The sequence below is a fragment of the Aulonocara sp. 'chitande type north' Nkhata Bay genome, linkage group LG13 (genome assembly GCF_057382095.1).
Source record: "Aulonocara sp. 'chitande type north' Nkhata Bay isolate Kocher_YH1m ecotype deep benthic linkage group LG13, A_spYH_male_GT1.1, whole genome shotgun sequence".
Classification (NCBI taxonomy): Eukaryota; Metazoa; Chordata; class Actinopteri; order Cichliformes; family Cichlidae; genus Aulonocara; species Aulonocara sp. 'chitande type north' Nkhata Bay.
This window is the reverse complement of record NC_141356.1, coordinates 984,757-999,007: the sequence shown is the minus strand read 5'-3', so window position 1 is coordinate 999,007 and position 14,251 is coordinate 984,757. Positions and strand designations below refer to the sequence as shown.

The window sequence follows — 14,251 nt, the reverse complement described above, 5'->3', positions numbered from 1 at the left end:
CAAGCTGGCTGTAGTTAAACCTTTACTCAAAAAGCCATCTCTAGACCCAGCAGCCTTAGCTAATTATAGGCCAATCTCCAACCTTCCTTTCATATCAAAAATCCTTGAAAGAGTAGTTGTCAAACAGCTAACAGATCATCTGCAGAGGAATGGTTTATTTGAAGAGTTTCAGTCAGGTTTCAGAGCTCAGCACAGCACAGAAACAGCTTTAGTGAAGGTTACAAATGATCTTCTTATGGCCTCTGACAGTGGACTCATCTCTGTGCTTGTCCTGCTAGACCTCAGTGCAGCGTTCGATACTGTTGATCATAATATCCTATTAGAGCGATTAGAACATGCTGTAGGTATTACAAGTACTGCGCTGCAGTGGTTTGTATCATATCTATCTAATAGACTCCAATTCGTGCATGTAAATGGAGAGTCCTCTTCACACACTGAGGTTAATTATGGAGTTCCACAGGGTTCAGTGCTAGGACCAATTCTGTTTACATTATACATGCTTCCCTTAGGCAGTATCATTAGAAGACATAGCATACATTTTCACTGCTATGCAGATGACACCCAGCTCTATCTGTCCATGAAGCCAGATAACACACACCAATTAGTTAAACTGCAGGAATGTCTTAAAGACATAAAGACCTGGATGGCCGCTAACTTTCTGCTTCTTAATTCAGATAAAACTGAGGTTATTGTACTCGGCCCTGAAAATCTTAGAAATATGGTATCTAATCAGATTCTTACTCTGGATGGCATTACCTTGGCCTCCAGTAACGCGGTGAGGAACCTTGGAGTCATTTTTGACCAGGACATGTCCTTCAACGCACATATTAAACAAATATGTAAGACTGCTTTCTTCCATTTGCGCAACATCTCTAAAATTAGAAATATCCTGTCTCAGAGTGACGCTGAAAAACTAGTTCATGCATTTATTACTTCCAGGCTGGACTACTGTAATTCATTATTATCAGGATGTCCAAAAAACTCACTGAAAAGCCTTCAGCTAATCCAAAATGCTGCAGCAAGAGTCCTGACAGGGACTAGAAAGAGAGAGCATATTTCTCCTGTTTTGGCTTCCCTTCATTGGCTTCCTGTTAAATCCAGAATTGAATTCAAAATCCTGCTCCTCACATACAAGGTCTTAAATAATCAGGCCCCATCTTATCTTAATGACCTTGTAGTACCATATCACCCTATTAGAGCGCTCCGCTCTCGCTCTGCAGGCCTACTTGTTGTTCCTAGAGTATTTAAAAGTAGAATGGGAGGGAGAGCCTTCAGTTTTCAGGCCCCTCTTCTGTGGAACCAGCTTCCAGTTTGGATTCGGGAGACAGACACTATCTCTACTTTTAAGATTAGGCTTAAAACTTTCCTTTTTTCTAAAGCATATAGTTAGGGCTGGACCAGGTGACCCTGAATCCTCCCTTTGTTATGCTGCAATAGATGTAGGCTGCCGGGGGATTCCCATGATGCATTGAGTTTTTCCTTTCCAGTCACCTTTCTCACTCACTATGTATTAATAGACCTCTCTGCATTGAATCATATCTGTTATTAACCTCTGTCTCTCTTCCACAGCATGTCTTTATCCTGTCTTCCTTCTCTCACCCCAACCGGTCGCAGCAGATGGCCGCCCCTCCCTGAGCCTGGTTCTGCCGGAGGTTTCTTCCTGTTAAAAGGGAGTTTTTCCTTCCCACTGTCGCCAAAGTGCTTGCTCATAGGGGGTCATATGATTGTTGGGTTTTTCTCTGTATCTATGAAGCGCCTTGAGGCGACTTTTGTTGTGATTTGGCGCTATATAAATAAAATTGAATTGAATTGAATTGAATTGAATCCATGGATTCTGTCAGTGTTTTGATCTGTTCACCATCAACATTGCGTGCAGCAGCAACCACAGCCTCCCAGACACTGTTCAGAGAGGTGTACTGTTTTCCCTCCTTGTAAATCTCACATTTGATGATGGACCACAGGTTCTCAATGGGGTTCAGATCAGGTGAACAAGGAGGCCATGTCATTAGTTTTTCTTCTTTGATACCCTTTCTTGCAGCCACGCTGTGGAGTACTTGGACGCGTGTGATGGAGCATCGTCCTGCATGAAAATCATGTTTTTCTTGAAGGATGCAGACTTCTTCCTGTACCACTGCTTGAAGAAGGTGTCTTCCAGAAACTGGCAGTAGGACTGGGAGTTGAGCTTGACTCCATCCTCAACCCGAAAAGGCCCCACAAGCTCATCTTTGATGATACCAGCCCAAACCAGTACTCCACCTCCACCTTGCTGGCGTCTGAGTGGGACTGGAGCTCTCTGCCCTTTACCAATCCAGCCACGGGCCCATCCATCTGGCCCATCAAGACTCACTCTCATTTCATCAGTCCATAAAACCTTAGAAAAACCAGTCTTGAGATATTTCTTGGCCCAGTCTTGACGTTTCAGCTTGTGTGTCTTGTTCAGTGGTGGTCGTCTTTCAGCCTTTCTTACCTTGGCCATGTCTCTGAGTATTGCACACCTTGTGCTTTTGGGCACTCCAGTGATGTTGCAGCTCTGAAATATGGCCAAACTGGTGGCAAGTGGAATCTTGGCAGCTGCACGCTTGACTTTTCTCAGTTCATGGGCAGTTATTTTGCGCCTTGGTTTTTCCACACGCTTCTTGCGACCCTGTTGACTATTTTGAATGAAACGCTTGATTGTTCGATGATCACGCTTCAGAAGCTTTGCAATTTTGAGACTGCTGCATCCCTCTGCAAGATATCTCACTATTTTTGACTTTTCTGAGCCCGTCAAGTCCTTCTTTTGACCCATTTTGCCAAAGGAAAGGACGTTGCCTAATAATTATGCACACCTGATATAGGGTGTTGATGTCATTAGACCACACCCCTTCTCATTACAGAGATGCACATCACCTAATATGCTTAATTGGTAGTAGGCTTTCGAGCCTATACAGCTTGGAGTAAGACAACATGCATGAAGAGGATGATGTGGACAAAATACTCATTTGCCTAATAATTCTGCACTCCCTGTATCTTTGGTGTTCTTTAATGCTACTAAGTCAAAGACAGTAACAGTACTAGTTTGGAGGGCAGAGTCATAAAAACAGTCTATATAGAAACTAAACATACTTGGTACCTGTTCATGGTCACTACATAAGAAGGTGAACCATGAAAAGAAAAGCATTCGACTGGAAAACTATTCTTCTTAAAACATTGGCTAGACTCTATAAACTTTATTGAATACTGCAAATAAAATCATCACTGCTTGCAGCTGCGTTAGCGAAGTGTTCTGTAATATGGCTTCAGAGTGTTTATGTCTTTATAACCTGTGAAGGGAAGCGAGGAGATTCCTTCTTCTGTGTGAGAGAAAGTCCAGGTCAGTTTGTTTCATTCGTAGATTGTAACGCTCTCATTTTAACAAAAGTCCTTCAACTGAACTTTTCATCAAGAAAAACACACACACACACACACACACACACACACACACACACACACACACACACACACACACACACACACACACACACACACACACACACACACGGAGTGTCCAAGGGAAAGTGTGTATTCTAATAATTCTGTATGCAATGGAAACCAGTGGAAAAGTCATGACAAGATCTGGTGGAAGTTTAGTATTTAAACGTATTAACAGTTAAATGACAGCACAGTACTGTGAGTGACATCGTAACACAGATGATATGGCATCGAGAGAATCATGAATAGGAATGTGGCGGGGCGTGGTCTGTGACGCGGCTGCAGGGAGGCAGACACACCTGAGCGGCATCAACAATCACGCCTCACCGGCTTAAAAGGCTTGAACTGGATCCTGACGTTGTTGCTGTTGGTGTGCGTGGCTGGCAGCTACAACGCTGCAGCCCTGTGTGAAAGTTACACAAACATTATAAAGATGGACTGGTTCTTATACAGCACTTTTCTACTCTGAGCACTCAAAGCGCTTTACACAACTAATTCATTCACCCAGTCATCCAATCAGGTAACTCAGTTATGTGAGTAGTTAAGACTGATAAAGAGGTTCTATGCTATAATGTCAAGTCTCAGGTAAAAAGTGCAGGTTTATACTTAGCTGCTGCTGGTCTTTTATTGTAAGTTCAGAGAGCAGCAGCCTACTGTTTGGCAAAACAAATTGGACTGTTTGTGCTTCCTGTCTTTTATTTTGACAGGCTTCTGTAGTTTGATGCACTCTTCCTGTAAGTCTTCACCTCTCTGCGCTCTTTACTTGCTGAAAGATTGTAGAATATTATTACTTCTGTAGTTTTCATCTAAATATGTTGTGCTAGAAGAATTTGTCAGTAAAAGTAGGAATAAAAAAAACCTATTAAAACACCTCACAACACATAAAATTGTTTTATTGGCAAATTGTACATAAGTCAATCTCCTCACCTGTCAATATGAGCATTAGTGGTTTACATTACTGTGAATTTGTGCTGTAGTTGGATATTGTCACCTAGAGCTCACATCAATCTAACGGACTGAAGTTTTTAGGGTCATGTCTCTTTAACAATGACTGAAGCTGGAAAAGCACCGAGGCCAGCCACTTTTTCTGGTGGTTTGTGCATTGTGTGGATAAACTGCAGGTCTTTGAGGGTAAACTGATAGAGTGCAAGCCAAGCTGCCACTGACTCTTCCTTTACTGCTCGAAGATCCATCGTGATTTGCACTTTGTATGGAAACAAAGCTAGCATGAGCAATTAAACGAGCTTCAGTTTTCCTAATGTGAACCAGCCAACACGTGTGATGCAAAAAAGATTGCCTTTCTGTAAAAGTCGCTGCATGTCACATAATAATCCAAACTGAAAGTAAGTGAAAAAATGTTCCCCACCACTGTTATATGGGTCAGTATTACAGGTGCAGATGTTCAAGGCTGACCTCATTTTAAATGCCTCATATTCTCTTTAACGTGTTCTTTGAGTGCTCAGAGTAGAAAAGCACCGGCTGTGGGTGAGCTGTAACAGTCACCACACACCACGTATTTGATCAAAACTAAAAACAACTATTCTGCAGCAAAACTTCCCCCTGTTGGGTGGGTCAGTATTACAGGTGCAGACGTTCAAGGCTGACCTCATTTTAAATGCTTTATATTCTGTTGTACAGTCATATTCAGTGAAATCATGTTATACTGCTATGCGAGAGGTACACAAATACTAAAAAGACAATAAGCTCGGAAACACAGGCCTGAATCTTAATTACAAAGAAAATAAATATATTTATCTAATGAAAAACTACAGCTGGATTGAAAGGCTTGAGCAATATGTGCTTGTTTAATTTATATTCCTTGATCATTGTTGTTCATGGTTTTGGTTCTCATTGTTTCCTGTGTATGTTATATTCTCAGGTTTAGTATTTAGGCTCCTGTTAGCTTGCCGACCCGTGTTCCACGTTTCATGTTTAGTTACTCTTGTCGCTTAGACAATGAAGTCAATTATCGACAATTTGGAAAGGATTTTATTTTGGAAGGCAAAATCAGACTGACTTGATATTGATATAGTATCACTGTGGGATTGTATACTATTGATCTAACATGGATTCATCCTGTGGAAACTGCAAAATTCTATTTAAGAGCATTTTGAAATCGTTAAAAGAGTAGGTCGTATATGCTCAATTTGAAAAGTCTTTTATTTTGGAAGGCAAAATCAGACTGACTTGATTTTGATATGGTATCACTGAGGGGTTGGATAAGATAAGATAAGATAACCTTTATTAGTCCCACACGTGGGAAATTTGTTTTGTCACAGCAGGAAGTGGACAGTGCAAAAGTTATGAGGCAAAAATTAGAATACAATAAGAATAAATACAGTACACAGCTGTACAGAATAGAATAAAATAAAATACTATATACAGTAGAATAAAATAAAATAAATATACAATAAGATAAAAATAGAATACAAATACAAATACTATATACAACTGAGTAAAAATACAACGATGACAGAAAGGATTATTGCACTTAGTATTATTGCACATGTATGGATGTGTGTGCTTGATCAGTTAAAGTCTTTATTATGGAGTCTGACAGCAGTGGGGAGGAAAGACCTGCGAAATCTCTCCGTCCCACACCGTGGGTGCCGCAGTCTCCCACTGAAGGAGCTGCTCAGTGCTGTCACAGTCTGCTGCATGGGGTGGGAGATGTTGTCCATCAGGGATGACAGCTTAGCCGCTGTTCTCCTGTCACTCACCACCTCCACTGGGTCCAGAGGGCATCCTAGAACAGATACTGTTGATCTAAAGTGGAAATATGCTGTGGAAACAGGAACTTTTCTTTTTAGAGCATTCTTAAATCACTGAAAGTTACGTCTTAAATGGGCAATTTCAACGGGCCATTAATTTGAAATGCAAAATCAGACTGAACTTGATATTGATATTGTATCATTGTGGGGTTGCATATTCTTGATCTTAAGTGAATTAGTGAGTTTTCCATTCTGAATTAATTAAAAGAGTAGTTCAAAAATAAACATTCAGAGGGCTTTTACTTTGAAATCCAAATGGAGGTGGCTTTAATATTGACATGTTGCTACTAGAATACTAGGGTATGCCATTTGTATCCAACATTAGAGTGTGCAAACAAGACTAATTGATATATGTGAATGTGCTCTTAATTTACTGGAAGTGGGCCTTCATTTTGAAATCATGCTTCAGGAGATTTTATTTTGAAATCAGGCTTCCACATCTTTTGCCATAATACTCAGAATACACAGGGAACGTAAAACAAAGTGGAGGCTGGCTTGACACCAGTGTTACGCTGCATGTGAAAGTGTTGCCTTTCGTAGCCCAGTGCTTTTCCCACACACTGTCGCCGAGAGACAAAGGTATGGTTTCTATTTTCCTTGCTTTCGTGAACCTGAGACTGGACTGCTCACTCTGGCTGCTGTAGCTTTGGTCAGCTTAATGGACTGGGACCCTGCAGTCAGCTCCTGTTCACTGCAGTTACACCTCAAAAAAGACTGTATATGGTTGTTCAAAGGACATTTTGTTGGGACTGACTCGTAGGAACTGGGACTATTACCCTGTGAACATTGTAAACTGTGTTATGTTTGTGATACAGTGTTAATCATTCTGGAGAAAAGAATTTCTTTGTTTCATTATTTTATTTGCTTCGTGATTTTTGGATCCCCGTCTGTGGCTAGTGTAAACCCAGGGTTTTACAACAGTGGGGTCACAATTGCCTGTTTCATTTGTTGAACCTGATTTCTTTTGCATTTTTGTTTTTGCCATCCATGATTTCAGGGCCATCTGAGCAAATTAAAGTTTAACATTGCTTAGAAGAGACCGTTTCATGTTTTTGTCTAACCCAAGTTGCCTTGGAGTAGGGGCACCCTAGCTATCTGGTTGGGGTACAGAAAATCGGAGGGAAGGTAGGCTAGGCTGTGTTTATGTCTGATAGTATAGTATACTCCAGGCAGGCATCGTTTCTCAAGATTGAATCCTGGAGCCCCTCTTCTGTGCCTGTAGCCGCCGCCAGACAGCTAAAACCATTCTTACAGAAGTAATTATCAGGGTCAACTTTACCGGGGGGGGGGGGGGGGGGGGGGGGGTGTCACGGACTCAGATCCCACCACCCTTTAGTCGTTCAGGGCAACCTGTGTGCTTCTTCACCCCTACATAGCGGGGCTAGTAGCCCCTTACAATGAGATTTGAGAAATAATTTGCTTTTGCTGCAGACATCGCTGATTGAAAAAAAGACAATGAGTCCTTGCAAGCCTGGAGAGATACTTCTAGTCTGGAAGATCGCCAGCGACGCTCTGCTTTTCTCCAATTCTTCTCCAATTCAAGAGCCCCACATTTAGCCAGGGCATAGGGTTCCTTTATTGACATTTTAACTTCTTTACAGGAGCAACAGTGTCCAACAGTTCAAGAAGTGTATTATTAAAGGTTCGCAGTCAAGGTGTCCACACATAACTCTTGGGTAAAAATGGTGTCCAACACATCAGGTAGATGTAATTTAACTCCAAGCAATGCTTCGGGGCTAATATGATGAGATGATCTTCCCCTCTCAGAAGCTGGAGATTTAGGGATTAAAATATCAAATAAAATTGCTGGTCTAAAATAGGTAAAACACATTTTTCTCTCACCCATACATTCGTCTGTAACCCAAGAAAAGGTCTAGGGTGTGGCCCCTACGTGTTGGCCCGGACACAAATTGTGTGAAGTTTGAGGAATCAATTACATTTAAGAAATCTTTGGCCAAGGGTTTATCCTCACAACACAGATGAATATGAATATGTCCGGGAGACACTACTGCTGGGCGGGGGCTGACTCCGCCGAGTCCGTGGTTTGGCTGGATCTCTACTGTTACGGTTGACATGGAGGACTCACACGCAGGACTCCGGGGTCAGATGCACACAAAGTTCACTGGGTGTATATACAAAAGGTGAGGGGACAGGGCTCCAGGGAAACCCAGTGGAAAAGCACTCAATCCTCTTCAAACAATACACGCACTCAACCAGTCTCTCTCTCTGACGTTCACCACACAGGAAACACAGGAAGTCCGTACGAGGGAAAACTTGCTGAGGGTTGCCTTCACTAACGCGAGTCACATACAACGATCCACCGAAGAACAGCAGTCGCTCCCTGGCCTAAATGCTGGCCACACTAATGAGGCTCAGGTGTTTCTTCCTGTGAGGGGCGTGTGCCGAGGGCGTGAACCCGCAATGAGAGGGCGAGAACGAGAGAGAGAAAGGCAGAAACTGCAGATCAGCGCCCTGCTGATCCTCCAGGCCGTGACACTGTCTTGTATTTCCTGTTTTACTTTGACGGTCTTATGTCCTGTGTGAATGCAATCAGTTTTGCGTCCTCCCTGTCTCGTCTTGTCAGATTAGGTTCAGCTGTATCCCCCTTCTGTGACGTATTTCCTCGTTACCTTCTGTGTATATACAGAGGCTGTGTTTTCCTTTGTCTCTTGTTGGTTCATCTGTGTATTTCCCTCATGTTTCAGGTTTTTAGTTTCATGTACTGTTTAGTTCTCTCAGGATAGGTTTTGTTAGCTCCGTGTTAGTTGTTCTATGCTTTTGTTTGTTGTTCTGTTCTGCTAAAATAAAGGCTCGCTTTCTGTTCAACATCCACCTTCGGCTCCATTGTCTGCATTTCAGTCCAGTGTTACTAGCAGACCAATAGAAATGCACTCAACATGCCCAGATTTGATCTCACTCTGCCCATTCTATCAAGCATCGCTGGTGGTTTGTGTATCCTAGGTGCAGCCAAGTATCCCAGAATGCATTTGGTCCAAAATTCACAAAGCAGCAATGGTGGATAAAGCTGTAAGTAAAGTTAGAAAGACTGTTTTTGTGATGTGTAAACTTGATTGATGAAGACACTGGCTAGTTTCTAGTTACGGCCAAATGAAGCACTGATGCTTGTTTTAAGTTTAAAGAAAATTATTATTAATAATTTATTTATTTAAAGGAGAAAAGGTCAATCTCATTTCCAAGAGAGACCTGGCATCATGGATGCAAAAGTCAAAATGCATTTCAACGCACAATATAACAATAAAAAATTAACACAAAATTCTATACAAACATGTGCAAAATGTACAATAGCAGATCATTAAAAACAGCCACTGTTAGGTTTTGTATTGTTGATTGCCAATTATGCTTAGAAATATTTAACCATATATGCTTAGAGGTGTATAATCAATTGTGTAGTGATAGGCTGTGTGATCTTTAGCAGGCTACAAAGGCTTGGTGTGTATTCCACACTAGAATGCACACCTACATCCTGGGAGCATGGGAAGAGGTCGTACCTTGTCTTATTGTTTTATGGTAGGATAAACGTGGCTATACACACACACACACACACGGTACTCTTTGTGTGTATGTAGACGTCATATGTTAATGAACCGATGCATATTCATGTAACCTCAATAAAAAAGCAGTGTTACGGGGGAACGGACGAGAGCAGCTGGGGTCAAGCGAAGGAACGGCGTTTGTGCGGTTCTCTCCCGTGCACGAGAAACATGAAGAACTTTGCCTACTTCGTGTCTTGCTTGCTGTGTAATTATATTGCCTTCAACGTTCCAGCGGATAGGTTCAAGCTACAAACCTATCAGCCACACTGACTAAAAGCGTTTTTCTCTGCTTCTTTCAAAATGGACTTGAACTCCCCCACGGTAAGTAAGACAGGTTCATCACGCAAAGCTTTTCAACACACTCCCCTTTGGTGACATCTGGTGGCCAAAAATATGAAGAGCAGCTGCCTGAACCTACGAGTTAAAATGAACTTTGTTATAACTGCCCACTCTACAGAGCTCAATAGACAGTTTATATTTAATATTGTGTGACAGTTCTTTCTGATATTGGGCTACCATTGTCTTATCTTAATATCAAATATAAATCTTTTTTTTGGGGGGGAAGGGGGTGAAATATTGCTTTTTCTTTTTGACTAAGAAAACATTTTGATGAATAGACCTTCCTTGTTTAAACGTCTGTGACGCCCTCGGCCTGGAGGTAACCTGGGCAGAACCAGAAATGCGGCTCCCGCCTTCAGCTCCGACCAAGAAAGAGCCAAAAACACTGAACAGTTGCAAATGCTATGCAGCTGTTTATTAACTTCGTCAGTCAGAAACACAAAGTGTTGAGTCGTCAAGGAGAGAGGCGAGGTATCTGTCATCTGGCGGTTAAGAGCTTGCTGTTCATCCAGTAATCCATCTCGGGAACAGGAACCATTTCCACTCAATCGCTCAGCACCTGTGTCTGTCAAGACACCCCCCCCCCCCCCCCCCTCCACCTCCTTTTACCTGGGAGGGAGGGGAGAGAAAAACCCACATCCTCTGGTGGGAGGAGTCCCACATATAAACACACACATATTTGTACATGATCTTGGGTTATGACTATGAGCTCTGATGTTCTCTCACTTTGCTTGTGACTTCTTGGCGTTTGTAAACATTATATATAGTAATGTAAACAATGTTTATTTATGAACAGGCAGAAGATCCTCACTTGCTCCACTGGCTCCTTGTCGCTCGCACAAGATCACCACCTAAACACACCACAAATCCTATCAGTGATTCACTTCCTTATAGACCATTGAATCAGGTACTGAAGCAGTGATGTACCAAACGAACTTCACTCACCACATGACTCTGGCCAGCTGAACCAAGCCTCGACATGGTGCTTCTGAAGCGCTGGACCATCCCTAGTTTTCGGAGAAGTCCGTTACCACTGACCTAAGAGCTTTGTGTAGCATTTCAAAGATGTTCAGCTACTTTCCACCTTTGAAACATCTTCTGTGTGAATTTCAGCTTTCAACCATTCTGTTGGTTTTCAGGTGAACGGTTCAGTGTATTTCAGCTCATTCAACTTTTTTTTGTACCAAAGATTAAGCAATTCTAAAAATTCAGCTCAAACCACTGAGCTCTCAGCATTCACACTGCATTTTCTTCAGGATATGTGTTCTGTGTTTGTAATATCACATTCTGTACATTTTTCACCCGCTATCTCCTTTAAGATCAATCCTCTAAAAAACACATTCAACTAACATTAGATTCCTCTTCCTATGGATATGTTAGCTTGTGTTTTTCTCATTTAACACACATTTTTTTAAATATTCAACTTACTCAACAAAACATTATCGTGTATTTGAATGGGGAGACTCTTCCAATCATTATTCAACGTATTCCTCTTTAAACCCAAACTACCTTCACATACATTCACCTACAGACACCGTTCAATCTTTAAAAAGAAGCCAAGACACTGAACTGACATTGAGCTTGTATTTATCTTGTCAATCTCTTATAGTTTTTCTTCAGTTCCAGTTTAAGTTTCATGCTTTCTTTCACCCATTTCAGAGTTTATACTGAGTGTCTATGGCAGTGGTTCGCCCCTCCTCCAACCACACACACCCATATTTTGTTTTCAAACTCCAGTTTATTTCACACCTCAAACATTTAGTAAACAATTAAACACATAAAAGTAAACTGCAATAAATTAAAGGTAGTAATAAAATAAACCACTAACTCTTTTATGTTACATCCACACCTACACGGGTATTTTTGAAAACACAGCTGTGTTTGGACCTTTCGTCCAGTCAGTGGACGTAAACGGCGTTTCGAATCACTGAAAACAGAGATTTTTTAAAACTCCTTTTTTGCGTTTACGTGTGCACGAGGAATACAGAGTTCGTCACGCAACGTCAAAGGTATGTAACTTTTTTCACGTCACGCTGTGCGCTACGTTATTGTTTACATGAGATGAATTTCTACAATCGCGGATAGAGACAAAATATTGTTAATCTGACTACAGGTCTTCAGTTTATCTGCAGGTTTTACACGCTTACACACACACGCAGTTACTGTCCCTCCATTACAAACGCAGAGGCGTCACGGTGTAACTATTTTACGTGTAGTTGGTTTTTTTTCCTGTGTAATAATGTTCAACATTGCTTAATTAATACATTTTTCAAAAAATGTCTCTCTGTGCAAAATGGGTTCAAAAACTTAAACAGCTGTGGGATGCTGTTTGTCCGTGATTTGAAGAGCCCAGCGCTGCTCCCGATGCAGCAAAAACCAATCCTGCAGGGAGACCTACCTCGGCACCTGTGCAGGTGAAGCCAAAGGGAAGATTTGCTTCACCATATTTTCTCGTCTTTGGCTTAGAATGAAGTTGGTTTGGAAACATATTCAGCGACGCTTCATCTCCTGCTTTGCGTTTGTGTGGGAGCCCCGTCAAAAAAAGAGTCCATTATGCTAGCAGTGTCCAAGCGTTCTTTTATTTTATTTTCGTATCGCGCCCCCCCTTCAATGACCCCCTAGGGGGCGGGCCCCACACTTTGGGAACCTCTGGTCTATGGGACGTTGGTCATTTCAGTGAGAGGGCCTGCAGAAATAAAACAAAAATATTTTTCAACTGCTGCTATGTCCACAGACATCATTTTACCCTCAAAAAGTAACCGTCGTTGTCCACTCGCCACCATGTGTGCGAAAGAGCCCCAAACGTGGTGTCACCTAGCAGCCACGGAGCAGAAGCCACAGGGGACTGCGGTGACAAGCCCGCAGGCCCTGTCAGCAGCCAGTCGCAGCAGAGCGGACCGAGCCTTGGTCCCAGAGGCCCGAAGTCCAAGGGCACCTCACCCCCTGGAAGTGGCCTGACCCAGCCACGGGCGCCAGCCAGGCCCCGCCAAGCAGCCACCGGGAGTGAGCCGGGTACATAACTGAGTGGCCAGCCCCAGACACCGAGAACCACCGACACACCGACAGCTGAGGGTACCAGTCACCGGCAGGGAGTGTGGTGGGGTGGGGCGACAGGCCTCCACACCTGGGGGGGCCTGAGATGTTCCCAGAGAGGAGACTCGACCTGACCCATAGACTGGCACAGACAGACACAAACATGCATTCCCACCCTCATGCACACAAATACAAATACTCAGCACTCGCCCAACATGGAGACAAACAGAAATGAACACTATACACCCATTCACACTCCCCAAACATACTCTGTACTCCCAGGTCCAAGTATCACTACCCCCAAGGGGGCAATAAACCCCCAGACCCAGGAGATACTACCCTTTTCCCTGGGGTGGAGGCAAGCAGACCGCCTCCGCCCCAGCAGCCACAGGGAGGCCCAGCGTCCCGGACCCCGGCCAGACTGTCAACTCCTCCCAGCCCCCTGACCTGATGGTGTACAGAGAATAGGGGTGTGAGAGGCGAATGTCTTCTAACCAACCCATAAAGATACATTTTCAGCAGGGAAGACCCCACTTTTTAAATCAGTCCTCTGACCACATTTTTACACCAGGAACAAAAAACCCCACACTGTTGTGTAGAACAAGTCTTTGGACCCTCATGGTTTAAAAAACTATTTTGGTTGGAGTTACTGTAGAAGCAGTCTTTCAGCAGGTGCAGGGACTGGATCTGAACCTCCACCTTCAGCTACCAACCGAGCCACATTCCACTTTGCCAGTACCCATCAGCTGCTGCAGAAGTTTCCTAGGCTAATCAAGCCCAGTAAGACTACTTCTTCAGCTTGATGATTCCCTTCGCCATCAAGCTGAAGAAGTGTCCACTGGTTCGGGAATTATCACCATGAGATTCGCCATCCATCTTGAGGCCATAGCTCCTTGTAGCAGCCTCAGGAATGAAAGGGCAGAACACGGTCATTCAGACTTAATGTTCTCACCCTCCCTTGAAATCCTGTCAAAGTTTTGCCTCAGGTGGGAGTTGAAGATCTCCTGGCCCAGGGCCTCTTCCAGGTAGTTCTAGTGCACCTTCACAATACATTTGGGGGTGCCAGGTCTGTCCAGCATCCTCCTCTGCCAGCTGATCAAACTC

General features: G+C 43.1%; 1 protein-coding gene across 1 annotated transcript in view; it reads left to right on the top strand.

Annotated features, from left to right (window-relative positions):
* The window catches only part of hspa12a (heat shock protein family A (Hsp70) member 12A), a 373,254-nt gene that overhangs the window by 42,115 nt on the left and 316,888 nt on the right, over positions 1 to 14,251 (top strand). The gene's annotated exons all lie outside the window — the stretch shown is intronic.